Raw genomic sequence first — 12,328 nt, 5'->3', positions numbered from 1 at the left:
AGTATTTGCTTAGGGCCAAATTCTGTCCTTGGATGCATTCAGGAAGTTCCCAGTGATTTGAATGTGACCCACACATGTGGAGAAATTGGCTCTTGGGATCTCATTCTGATCTCCCTGCTGCCCCTTGTTTCCCTGAGGGAAGTAATATACATCAATCAGCATCCTGGGGCAGATAACTTCCCACCTGCCAGTGCATTGGAGGGCAGAGTTGTTGTAAATCTAGAGTAAGTTCAAGCCAATAGCTTTACACTGCTATACAATTAGATCAAGTAATATCAGACTTGGGCCTTTGATCTTCATGTTATTCCTAAACACAGGTTTCCTACATGGCAGCAGTATCTAACCATGGCCCAAATCCTGCCTGCCGTACTCACATTGGCTTCAACAGTGAGCAGGATTTGGCCCCATTGTAGGTTTCAATTATTTAGTTTCTGCATCATACATATAAGGGGACCATTTCCCCTTATATGGGAAGTTTAGGTTGAACATTAGGAAAAACTTCCTAACTGTCAGGGTGGTTAAGCTCTGGAATAAATTGCCTGGGGAGGTTGTGGAGGCTCCATCATTGGAGATTTTTAAGAGCAGGTTAGACAAACACCTGTCAGGAATGGCCTAGATAATACTTAGTCCTGCCATGAGTGCAGGGGACTGGACTAGATGACCTCTCGAGGTCCCTTCCGTTCTGTGATTCTATTCAGTGGGAGCGGGACTGGGCGCAAGCCAAATGCTAGCTGACAATTAAACTGTTAGCTTTACCTAGAGAGAAGGGGTGATTTCTGTGACTGGCAAGCAGAAGCTGGTATGGGATAATTTACTACCCACTGATCTTTAATAATGTGTTCTATTTCATAACATCCTCTAGTTTAATAAACGCATTCTTAAAAACTCCCACCTGAAATGCATGGCCATGTCTACTCTGAATAAAATGAGAGCAAGAGTCAAATGAGTCTCCCAGAAATGGCTGCTCTGTAAGTCTGCTTTCTCTATCATTGTCACACACATCTCTGATAATATTTACTTACTGTTTGAAAGGAAAATGGCTTTCTGAAACCATTAGTTTTTTTCACCCAGTTGCTGTCATAAAGGTCTTTATGATGGAATGATGGAAGACATGTCCACAAAATTGGATAGAGTAGAAAAATATACCAAAATATAATTGTATTTCTACGTAGGACAATTTAAAGACACTGTAGCTGTCAGTGTAGTAGCTCTGTTTTTGTATAGAAGGACAGAGAATATGAACTAAGGATAAATATTTAAGACAATACTGGTATCTGGAGGAGCTGAAACTTGATTTTAAGCTGAAAGGCTTTTTAAGGTCACATTTTATCCAGTATTTTCCTATATTCCTTTCCATTCCGGCCTTTTGAACCTTGGCCTAGACATACTACAGTATGTTTATCATTATTAAGATGTAGTGTATATTAAAGCAGCAATAACACTAAGTCATTTAGAGTACATCATAAGTTATAGAGAAAACAGGAATCCTGTTTTATTATGCTGAAGCTGTAAAGCTTACACTAATACAAAATATTGCTGGCAGTCACCTTGTTTTATTCTTCTTTTAACAACTTACTAACAGTGTATAAATATAAAAGCAAACTTTGATTTTTTTTCATCAGGCACACTAGAAACACTTTCAATAAAAATACTAGGATGCATTTAACACCGTGACCGGAAATATTGAAATTTGACAGTTAAAAGGTTAAAGGTTTCAAATTTATACACAGAGGTGTTTTGCTCCTGTCATAGTCACAGTAGCTTGCTCAGGATAACCCCTTTTGCTTACTGAACCTTTGAAAAGCAGAGAACATTAAGCAATACATCTTGGCAGATGCCCTGGGATTTCATACCACCAGCAGACGCAAACATGCACACAAAAGTGAACATCTTAGGTTAAAACGGGTCCAAGCCATTCTTTCTGCCCACTCCCATCCAGCGTGTCGAAAAGCAGCTTTCTGTCACTGCTACCAAGACACTCGTTTCCATTGGAATTGAGACAGAATTTCTTTACATTTTCAACTCTAAGGTACTATTGTTTTTAATTCCTGCAGAGAGATTGATTGAAAGGGTGGCATCAACAAAGCCTGTACAGAAGCAGAGACTGTGAAAAGCTGGCCTCAAATAGGATATTTTATGTTCCTGCCATGAAACACTTGCATAAAAGATAAAAGAAAACAATCTATTTTACACCCCAAAATCTAAAGATTTTACATTCCTTTCCAGTTTCTATATTAGGAGTTTCACTCCATGGTTTCTATGTGTAGTACAGTGTTCTGATCTTTATTGATGTCTGATAGAATAAGTGCAGTTGAGGAGAATAGAGAAGGTACTGTTATACCTCTACATTTTGCTTTAATTTTTTTTCCAAGTTCTCAAACAATCACCATGTACATGATTTGCTGGGAAGTCATCACTGCACATGCCTGCTTGTAAATATTACAACCTTGGTAAACCAGCCACTAAAATGATCAACTCTCCTTTGTTTGGTCTTAATATTGAAACATAGGACTGAGCCTTAAATACAATTTTTCTTAAATCTTCATATTTCACTATGAAGTTGTTCTGACAAATACTAGTAATATGTAGCACCCTTTTTATCTGAGAATCTCCAAACAATTAAAACAAGGCATGCATTTTAAGCTGTAGCATCTCTGAAACATCAGTAAATATTATACCTATCTTGGAGATGGGCAACTGAGGCACAGAGAAGTCAATATATGCTTTATTTGCAAGACTTATTGGCCAAATGTGAGAAGTTGAAAGCTAGTCTAAGTCTTTGCCCATTAAGCATGATGGCGGGAGTTCTGGATGTGCAAGGAATTTAGGACTAGGCCTAAAATCAAAATATAAATCTTGAGTTAAATCAGCTAATGATGACTTGAGTCTGAGCTCTCTGCCTTTGCTAGTTCAGAAAGCCCATGTTAGTTGATCTACATGGCACCGAGTAAGGACTTTCTGTTCTGTCAGGCCTTTGCCAGAGGTGGGATGATATGAAAGGAACATTGTACAAGGGTTGCCTGGGCAGCTGGTAGGAGATGCTGCTTTGAGTTTGCTCTCTTTATGATGAAATGGCAGCAGCGGGGGCTTGGGGGCTCATCTGACAGCCCATTGTTGACAAGATGTTAATTTATTGCTGCTAATTGTGTGCCTACTCTAGGCCAGTGCTTAAACGGATATAGCATGGTTGGGAGCCTGCACAGCCTTTGTAAGGGGCAGGCACATTTGAGGAGTAGGGACTCCTTCCCCATACTGCCCAGACCCACAAAGTGCCCCAAAGAGGCAGGGAGAAGGGGAGGCTATGCCCCAACTCTTTCTCTGCAGCAGGCCACATAGCAAGAACATCACACAGGAGGGAATATGATGCCCCCATAAAGGAGTGTATCAGCAGGCATGTCCCCCATCACGTGCACCAGGAAGCTCACGATGGGCACAGTCCTTCCTAATACTCCCCCTGTGAAACTATGCAGCTCTACTCTGCCCCCAACAAAGGGGAAGGCCTTAGGCACAAAATGTGCCTTCACTTTTTTTATAGATGTAAATGCATCAGAGGCTCAGGCATTGGGGACTCTGTTTTTGTATACAAATTAAATAAATTAATTTCTTCTATGTGCACAGATCACCGCTGCCTGCAGGACCCCATTTGCTAGCATGATGAGGCTGTAAAATTTCACACAGTTTTACTTCCCTATTTATTTTTGTTTTCCTTTCAGGCACTAGTGAACTGCACAACCTAGAAGCCTTTCTGGGATCCACTTTCACCTATGGTACAATCATGCAAAAGAAGCAATTTTTCATTATTGATAAAATGTAATGTCATAATGTCATGGCCTTTCAGGTCATCATCTTTGTACGTCAGCCATGACATTATCACAATTTATAATGATAACAAATGATCATAATGTTTGCATGCAATTTTCATTGGTTATTGCAGAACTCTAAAATGACCCCTTCTAAGGCTGGATTTCATTAACTAGTGATTGCTATTTCAATGTATTAACGGCTTATACTGGCTCTGTGCTAACAGTGAGGACTATTCTATTTAGTATACTAGAGTTATGTGTTTTGTAAGAACTTAAATGAGGGTTTTTTTCATTTAATTAAATGCCTTTAACAAAAATTAATTTTCAGAATATATTAGGTTCTTTATTTTTTTTTATTTCAATGCTTTAAAACACACCTAAAGTACTGTTAATTTCTGACCACTGATGTACCTACATAAACTCTACATATTTCCATTTCTTTACTCATTAGATGTGTCTGGCCAGTTTGTTAGATTTTCCTTTGACTGTTGTGCTGGCTTTACTTATTTAATATTTCATGAAAACCTTACACAACCTAAAGGTTTAGGAGCCGATGGGACTCATAGAGCATGGCGTAAAGATCCATTAGGTATTGTTTTCATGTGAATATTTACAGTTTTGGGGCCCAGTCCCTTAAACACCTAAGCATATGCTTAGCTTTAAGCATGAGTAGTCTGATTGAAATAAACTACTCATGCACTTTGCAGGATCAGGGCCTTAGTGTTTAACTAGAGTAAGTGCACTGAGTTCAATGGAGTTACACCTGGAGAATATTTGTGAGGGGGAGGGGGACGATTTTCTATCAATCTAATAAATCTACAAATAAATATGATGATCTCCTTCTGAAGCCCCTGCACTTGATGCATAACAGGCCTTTCCAAATGCTACAATCCCAGACCTAAACAATCCCAGACCTTTTCTTCAGGTTGGGACATACTAGACTTATCGGGCTTAGGCCCATAGCAGGGAACTTGCACGTAAATTGCTACCATTTTTCTGTGAATGCTGGGTTCTTGGCTGAAAATGGTAAAATGATTGTCCTTGGCCAAATTTGCAAATTAATTGGGGGAAAATATTCCTCCTATAAAATATTTACTTGCTTATGCTTGTAAAGTGAGAATAGATGGTTTCACCCAGCAACATCTGAAATGCTTCTGCATTCACCATTCCAGCTTTCACTATGCAACGGAAGTGCAGTAATGTTCTGCTTTATGTATGTTCTTAAAACAAAGGCTTTTTCATATGGGAAATGTCAGACTCCACATTTCATTCTTATCTGGACAGCCACTGGGACACCACACTATGTAACGATCCTGCAAACACACAAGCACAAGTATAACTTTGCTTACAGGAGTAAAATTATTTATATGTTTTAAGTGTTTGCAGGAACACTTATGTGGGGTACTGGCCCTAATATATTCATGATCATGTCCACTGCTTCAACATTATTAATCTTAGAGGTCTCCTTAGTACTGTCTTTGGAATCTCTACCATGAAGAGTAGTTTCATCCTTTATAAAACTACTGGTCTATATACGACCCAATAAGGCCACCCTTGACAGTTCTATCTCCATACTGTATTCACTCAAATAAACCCTTAGTCAACTGATCTCTATGTAGGTATTTTTTTCAATACTACTAATACTGCTTAAAAGAGTTTCTTTATCATGACAAAGGAGACTGAATTATCCATTGCAATACACAGGCACAACTAACAGCACCCAAGCAAAATCCTTTAAACCACTTTAGCAGCAAATTGCATCAGATATCAAAGTAAGTAAATTCTATTGCAAAAACATCAAGCATTAACAAGGATTGTGAGGTAGCAAGACACAGTGGGCAATTTGTGTTAATTATCCTTGCCTACAATCTTTAAACTGTAGGTCTCTGTCTAGCCATCTAATTTCCTCAAGCTTGCTAGATTTTGAGAGTAGAAAGGGTCAATCTGCATCTGAGCTTCCTCAAAGCCTGTGGATGTTTTGGTGCAACCCATTAGAGCAGTGTTTCCCAAACTTGGGACACCGCTTGTGTAGGGAAAGCCCCTGGCGGGCCAGGCCAGTTTGTTTACCTGCCACGTCCGCAAGTCCGGCCAATCATGGCTCCCACTGGCCGCGGTTCGCTGCAAGTGAAAATCTTCATGTTCCCCAAAGACAATGAAAATAGAAGTTTCCATCCAACACATTACTGGCGTAAAATCCCCAATGGTGACAAAGTGGAGAGGCCATGGCTTATGTACTCAAAAATCCAGAATGCTGCATACTGTTTTTGTTGCAAACTCTTCCAGTCTAAAGTTCCAGCCACATTGGGTTCTACAGGAACAAAGGACTGGAAAAATCTGGCATGCCACGAGAAGGCAGCAAATCACCAGAGAGGATTCCATAGGTGAAAAGAGCTTGAGATAAGACTAAGGTTAAAGGCCACCATAGAGCAGCATCAAGAGAAGATTGCATCAGAGTCTCTTTACTGGCAAAATGTTCTGAAAAGGCTCATTGTCATTATGAGAATCCTTGCTACCCAAAATCTAGCACTGTGTGTACTTCAGATCAGCTGTACGTGCCGAACAATGGAAACTTCCTTAAAATTGTGGAGCTGATGGCTGAGTTTGATGCTGTACTCCAGGAGCATCTAAGAAGAGTCACCACCCAAGAAATGTACACACACCACTACCTTGGAAAAATGATTCAAAATGAGATACAGTTACTGGCAACAAAAGTCAAACAGAAGATTGTGGCAGATCTGAAGTCAGCAAGATATTACTCTGTTATTCTGGACTGCACACCTGACATCAGCCATACAGAACAAATGACTTTAATGGTGCGTTTTGTAACAACAACAGAACCTAGTGAAAATGTCCCTGCAATGGTGACTGTCAGAGAGCATTTTCTATAATTTATTGACATTGATGATACTACAGGAGCTGGTATGACAAATGTGCTTCTTAAAAAGCTGGAAGATACGGGAATTGTGATAGCTGACATGAAAGGTCCGGGCTGTGATAATGGTGCCAACATGAGAGGAAAGAACAGAGGAGTGCAGATACGGATCCGAGAGTTAAATCCTTGAGATTTTTTTTTCCATGCAGTTTTCATTCATTGAACTTGGTGGTCAGTGATGCAGCATCAGCTTCTAGTGAGGCTACTGAATTTTTTAATGTAATTCAAAGCATCTATGTATTTTTCTCTGCATCAACTCATAGATGGCAAATTTTGAAGCAACATCTGGGAACATCCTCTCTGACACTGAAACGACTGAGTGCCACACAATGGGAAAGTTGAGTGGAGGCAATAAAGCCTATCAAACACCAAATTGGGAAGATAGATGATGCCATAGTTGCCATTATGGAGGATAATGCTATGATAAAAGAAGAACAGGAGTACTTGTGGCACCTTAGAGACTAACAAATTTATTAGAGCATCTCTAAGGTGCCACAAGTACTCCTGTTCTTCTTTTTGTGGATACAGACTAACACGGCTGCTACTCTGAATGCTATGATAGGAATTGTTCGTGGGAGAACAGTGGTAGAGGGAAATGGAATCACCAGAAACATACATAACTTCAAATGTATGTGTGGTTGGTGTTGTGGCATGACATACTGTTTGAAATAAATGTTGTAAGCAAGAGACTACAAGGTGTTGACCTTGATATATCTGGAGCAATGGAACAACTGGACAAAGCAAAGTCATACCTACAGTCTTACCGGTCAGATGAGGTTCTGAAGAGTGCACAGAAGTTGGCAGAGGAACTTCACACGGAAGCTATTTTCCCACCCATTCAAGAATACAAGAGTCACCGAAGAAGATGACATTTTGATTACGAGGTATAGGATAATCCCATAAGAGACCCCAAACAACAATTCAAAGTTGAATTCTTTAACCAGGTTCTAGATTGTGCAATACAGTCAGTTGAAGAACGTTTCATGCAGCTCAAGGAACACAGCAGTATATTTGAGATGTTGTATGATATTCCAAAACTCCTCACTATTCCTGAAGAAGACCTACACCAGCAAGGCACTAGAAACAGTGTTGACACATGATGACATGCGCGATATTGATGCGAGTGATTTAAGTGATGAACTGAAAGCCCTTTCAAGATACATTTCAGCAGGATCAACTCCAAAGGCTCTTCTGGAATATATGTGCACAAATAAGATGACCACCCTCTTTCCAAATGCTTTTGTTGCTCTGTGCATACCTCTAACACTTCCTGTAACCATTGCCAGTGGAGAACGCAGCTTCTCCAAGCTGAAGTTAATAAAAACACATCTACGCTCCACAATGACAGAGGAGAGACTGGTCGGCCTTGCAACCATCTCAATAGAGCATGAGCTGGCCCAGACTGTGGACCTTCAGCAGGAAGCAGTTCAAATCTTTGCAACCAAGAAGGCACGGAAAGCACCACTTTGATTATTCAAACAGATAAAAATGCCAGTGTTTACTATGCAGACCAGAAAAGTTACATTTGATGTTCAGGCGTCTGAAAGTTAAGTATCAGAGGGGTAGCCGTGTTAGTCTGGATCTGTAAAAGCAGCAAAGAGTCCTGTGGCACCTTATAGACTAACTGACGTATTGGAGCATGAGCTTCCGTGGGTGAATACATGCATCTGACAAATAAATAGAGATATCCTATCTCCTAGAACTGGAAGGGACCTTGAAAGGTCATCGAGTCCAGCCCCCTGCCTTCACTAGCAGGACCAAGTACTGATTTTGCCCCAGATCCCTAAGTGGCCCCCTCAAGGATTGAACTCACAACCCTGGGTTTAGCAGGCCAATGCTCAAACCACTGAGCTATCCCTCCCCCTAGGGAAAGCTATCCCTTTCGTGGGTATTCACCCACGAAAGCTCATGCTCCAATACGTCAGTTAGTCTATAAGGTGCCAAAGGACTCTTTGCTGCTTTGAAAGTTAAGTGTTACTTAAAATTTTTGAGCAAGGCATTTTAAGTTGTTAGTTCTCCTTTATTGGGGTAGGTAGCAGAGCAGTACCATGAGAGGAGTAGAACTGGAAGAAGGCAGAATTGAGACCTTTCAAAGTTTTGGCCCAAGCGAGGGGGTATGGGAGGCGTCATTTGAGCTCCCCGCGTCAGATGCCAAAATGTTGTGGGCTGGGCATGGGTCAGCTGCACAATTTAAGTCAGGAGGAAGATCCAAACTTTCCCAAAGCTCAGGGGCAATGCACATTAGAGGATTTGGGTCAGAATTGCCTCTACCTGCTACTGCTGTTTCCTAAATTACTTCACCACTCAAAAATAGTCTTCCCTAAATGTAAAAGTCACTAAATATCTTACCATTTGAAATGAACTGCTTAATTGATTGAATTTTAGGCATGGTATTTTCAAAAGTCTTAAGTGACTATTGACTTTCAATTGATCTTGTGCTCCTAAATCACTTAGGCACTTCTGAAAATCCCATCCTATGTCAATACCTGCCACTTAAGCAACTTCACCTCTGAAATGAAATTTTCTACTTGAACTGAATAAATATGGCTTGAGAAAAACACACGACCCTTCCCATAAACAAACCTGAAGTATCTAAAATATTGAAAATGCCATAAAGAAATGGCTCCTTTACATTTTAGTAGCTACCATAATTGTTAGCCCCTTTAAATTATAGTTTGTGGAGGCACTTTAATCCCTTGGTTTCTACTCCAACTACTCTGCTCTCACTATTTCATATAGACTTCCTCTCACAGGATGTTCATTCTGATGTCCGAGTTCAATAACAAGCTGTTATCCAGCTGTGAGCTCTGATCTGCTTTGTTACAAATTGCCAGGTTGTGCCCCATAACCTGAAAAATATTCAAGGAAAGAAAGGGAAGGACAACATTGCTTGGCATGGCCTGGTTCAGCTACATTTGTTTTCCTCAGACATCAACTACATGAGCTTGACCTCAAGGTGAGATTAAAGTTTACAGAGTAAAGAGAACAGTTACATATCAATTAAAAAATGGCAGGAATGGATAACATCGCCTACAAAGAGCCAGAGCCAAACGATTCTTCTAAAGTATAACATTCTGTTGCTCTTTTCCAAATAACAAGTCACAGTGTAGAGTACTCATACAAAATACTGTGTTGGCATTAAGTGTAGGACTGCTTCCGACACAGAAACTTTACTGTGTGTGGGGATTGCTCCTCTAGTAGGCAGTGTCCATGAAACTAATAGATGCTGGTATAAAACAACCTAAGGAAGAATATCATATTGAATTCGGACCTGCCTCTAAATGTATTAAAAACATAGCTTATTGTCTTTGGCATTTCCTAAAAAGTCTCTTGAGTTCTTGTTGGCAACAACTGATATTGAGAGTACTTTTAGCTTGTTTAAGTCTTCTTGTTCTAACAGGGGTCAAAGGGCTGTAAAGATCTTCTCAAAAGGATATAGAAGGAATCATTAAAAGGGAGGAGGAAGAAAGTGACAGAAGGTCAGACTTTTTTTTTTTAATGGGTGCGTCCCCGAGGGGGTCAGACACAGTTGTGCATTATACTCCAGCTCTAGTACCTGACTTTTAGAAACCTACAACAAATCTTATTAGCACTTCCATGAGCAGAAAATACAAGCCAGACTAGTCCACTCTTCAAAGCAAAGACAGGAAGGAAAACTTATGAAATAAATATATTTAGTCTGTCAAATAAATTTAAATTAAAGTAGCACAAGGATGAGGCCAAGAGGAGGCCAAATGATTAGAATGTGTATGAAGCAATTTATTTTCTTTTTCTAATTCTCTTGTTGATCTTATTTTCCTTAAAGACCCATTTGCTATGGTATGTCATGTAGCTTTTTGTAGGTCAAAAATTTACCTTTTTATGTGACACAGCCAAACAGAATTGTGAAGGTTTTCAGTGATTTCTAGACAGAAAGCAATAAACTGCATTTGCACCCACACACATACTGCCTAACACCCCATCTGGTAACATTTCCACGTCTCCAGGAAAGAAATCAATAGCAATAATCTGTGAGGGCCTCATAGGGTGTATATTTTTTTATCGTGCTGCTATTTGGAATTTTTTTCTCCTATCTGCTTACAGCAATAGACTGTTCTTTTTTGTTGGCTAACATTGAAATCCTGGAGCCATTTTTTTTAAAGCAGTAACTAACACTGGGAGTCAAAATAATATATTCTAAGCACACCTATTCAGTAACACCATGATGTTTATCCTATTCGGAAAACCAAAGTATTAGCTAGTGGAGACCCTGAAAAATCTGATACAGTAAGTACCTGTGCATTTAAAATTATATGCTACTGCACTTCAAAGGCTAGCATCTCTAAAATTCACAATTATCTAAAGATATTTCGTATGAAAAGGGAAAATACATCCAGCTTTCATCTTGCTGTAGTGCAGAGAAGAAATTGTCCCTATATTCTGAAATTTAGAGCTGTGTCACTGTTGGTTTTCTGTGTAGGGAGGAAATATGATGCTTTGTTACTGGTCTTATTTATTGCAGACCTTGTCTGGAATCTAGTATTGAAGCTGTGCTTGATGAGTTGCTGCCTTGAACTTTTCCACTGATCAATGCTGGTGCTATGGCTGCATGAAAGAATAGCTTTCCTGAGGAGAAGCTATCACAGGGGGAACACACTACACTGTAAACTAAAAAAATCTGCTATAATCTTGTATGCTTAAGCTTAGAAATGTGTTTCCCCAAAAGAAATGGTGATAGGGAATGACCATTTAAAAACTGAGATGTTACATGAGCAAGAGGTCAAGTCAAGAACAGTGAGATATTTAAAAAAGAAGAAGAAGAAGAAACCCTGCTTTCAGTAACATAACAGACAACTGGACAAAAATGAGCATCTGAAGGAGAGGACATTACAAAGCAAGAAGACAGGAATCATATTTCTTCTTCTCCCACAATGACAAATAAAAGGTTGTTTTGATTTTTTGCTGTACAAATAATAAACTTTACTTTAGGAATTGTAGCTGCTGGAGTATTTGTTCTCCCACAAAATATTTGTTCTCTCTCTGCTATGGTGCCAGCATATGGCAGTGGGAGAGTGGAGGAAGGACTGAGGCTCTGTAATGGGGAAATCTTGTATTCACTTTTTTTTTTTCAGTATTTGTTGTTTGGGTGCGACTAGCAGTTTGCACTGGAAGAATGCTCCTTAGAAATATTATTAAATCCATTTTTAGCAGCTCAGATGGAAAGCTAGGATTGAATGCCCAGAACCCGCTGGTCTTTCCCCCTAAAATCCCTAAAGCTACTTTACCAGAGAACCCAGCCAAGCCAGGAGTGGCTGCTGTACCTTTATTTATCAGTTACGCACACTAGCATTTTCAGGAATGAGGTCACAGGTTCAAGTATTGCCTAACGCTGGGAAGCCCAAGAACAAGTGCAAGCATGCCACATTGGATCGCCAATGTGCCTCAAACCAGACTGGCATTCACAGTCTGTAAGGGTATGTCTACACTGCAATTAAAAACCCGCAGCTGGCTCATGCCAGCTGACTCGGGCTCGCGGGGCTGTTTAATTGTTGTGTACAGATTTGGGTTTGAGCTGTAGCCCAAGCTCTGGTACCCTCCCATCTTGAAGGGTCGT

At 40.0% G+C, this 12,328-nt stretch overlaps 1 long non-coding RNA gene across 3 annotated transcripts in view; it reads left to right on the top strand.

Moving 5' to 3' along the window:
- LOC135973926 (uncharacterized) overlaps nt 1–11,867 on the top strand; it is a 35,442-nt gene extending 23,575 nt beyond the window's left edge. For 2 of the 3 annotated variants that reach the window (XR_010591018.1, XR_010591016.1), the window contains exon 3: nt 3,714–11,866. This is a non-coding gene — a long non-coding RNA (uncharacterized LOC135973926). Of the gene's footprint in view, nt 1–3,713 lie in introns of all 3 variants that reach the window. The other variant, XR_010591017.1, reaches the window with a different exon arrangement.
- Nucleotides 11,868–12,328: the final 461 nt, after the last annotated feature.

Source organism: Chrysemys picta, chromosome 10, assembly GCF_011386835.1.
Source record: "Chrysemys picta bellii isolate R12L10 chromosome 10, ASM1138683v2, whole genome shotgun sequence".
Lineage (NCBI taxonomy): Eukaryota > Metazoa > Chordata > Testudines > Emydidae > Chrysemys > Chrysemys picta.
This window is presented reverse-complemented; position numbering and strand designations above follow the sequence as displayed.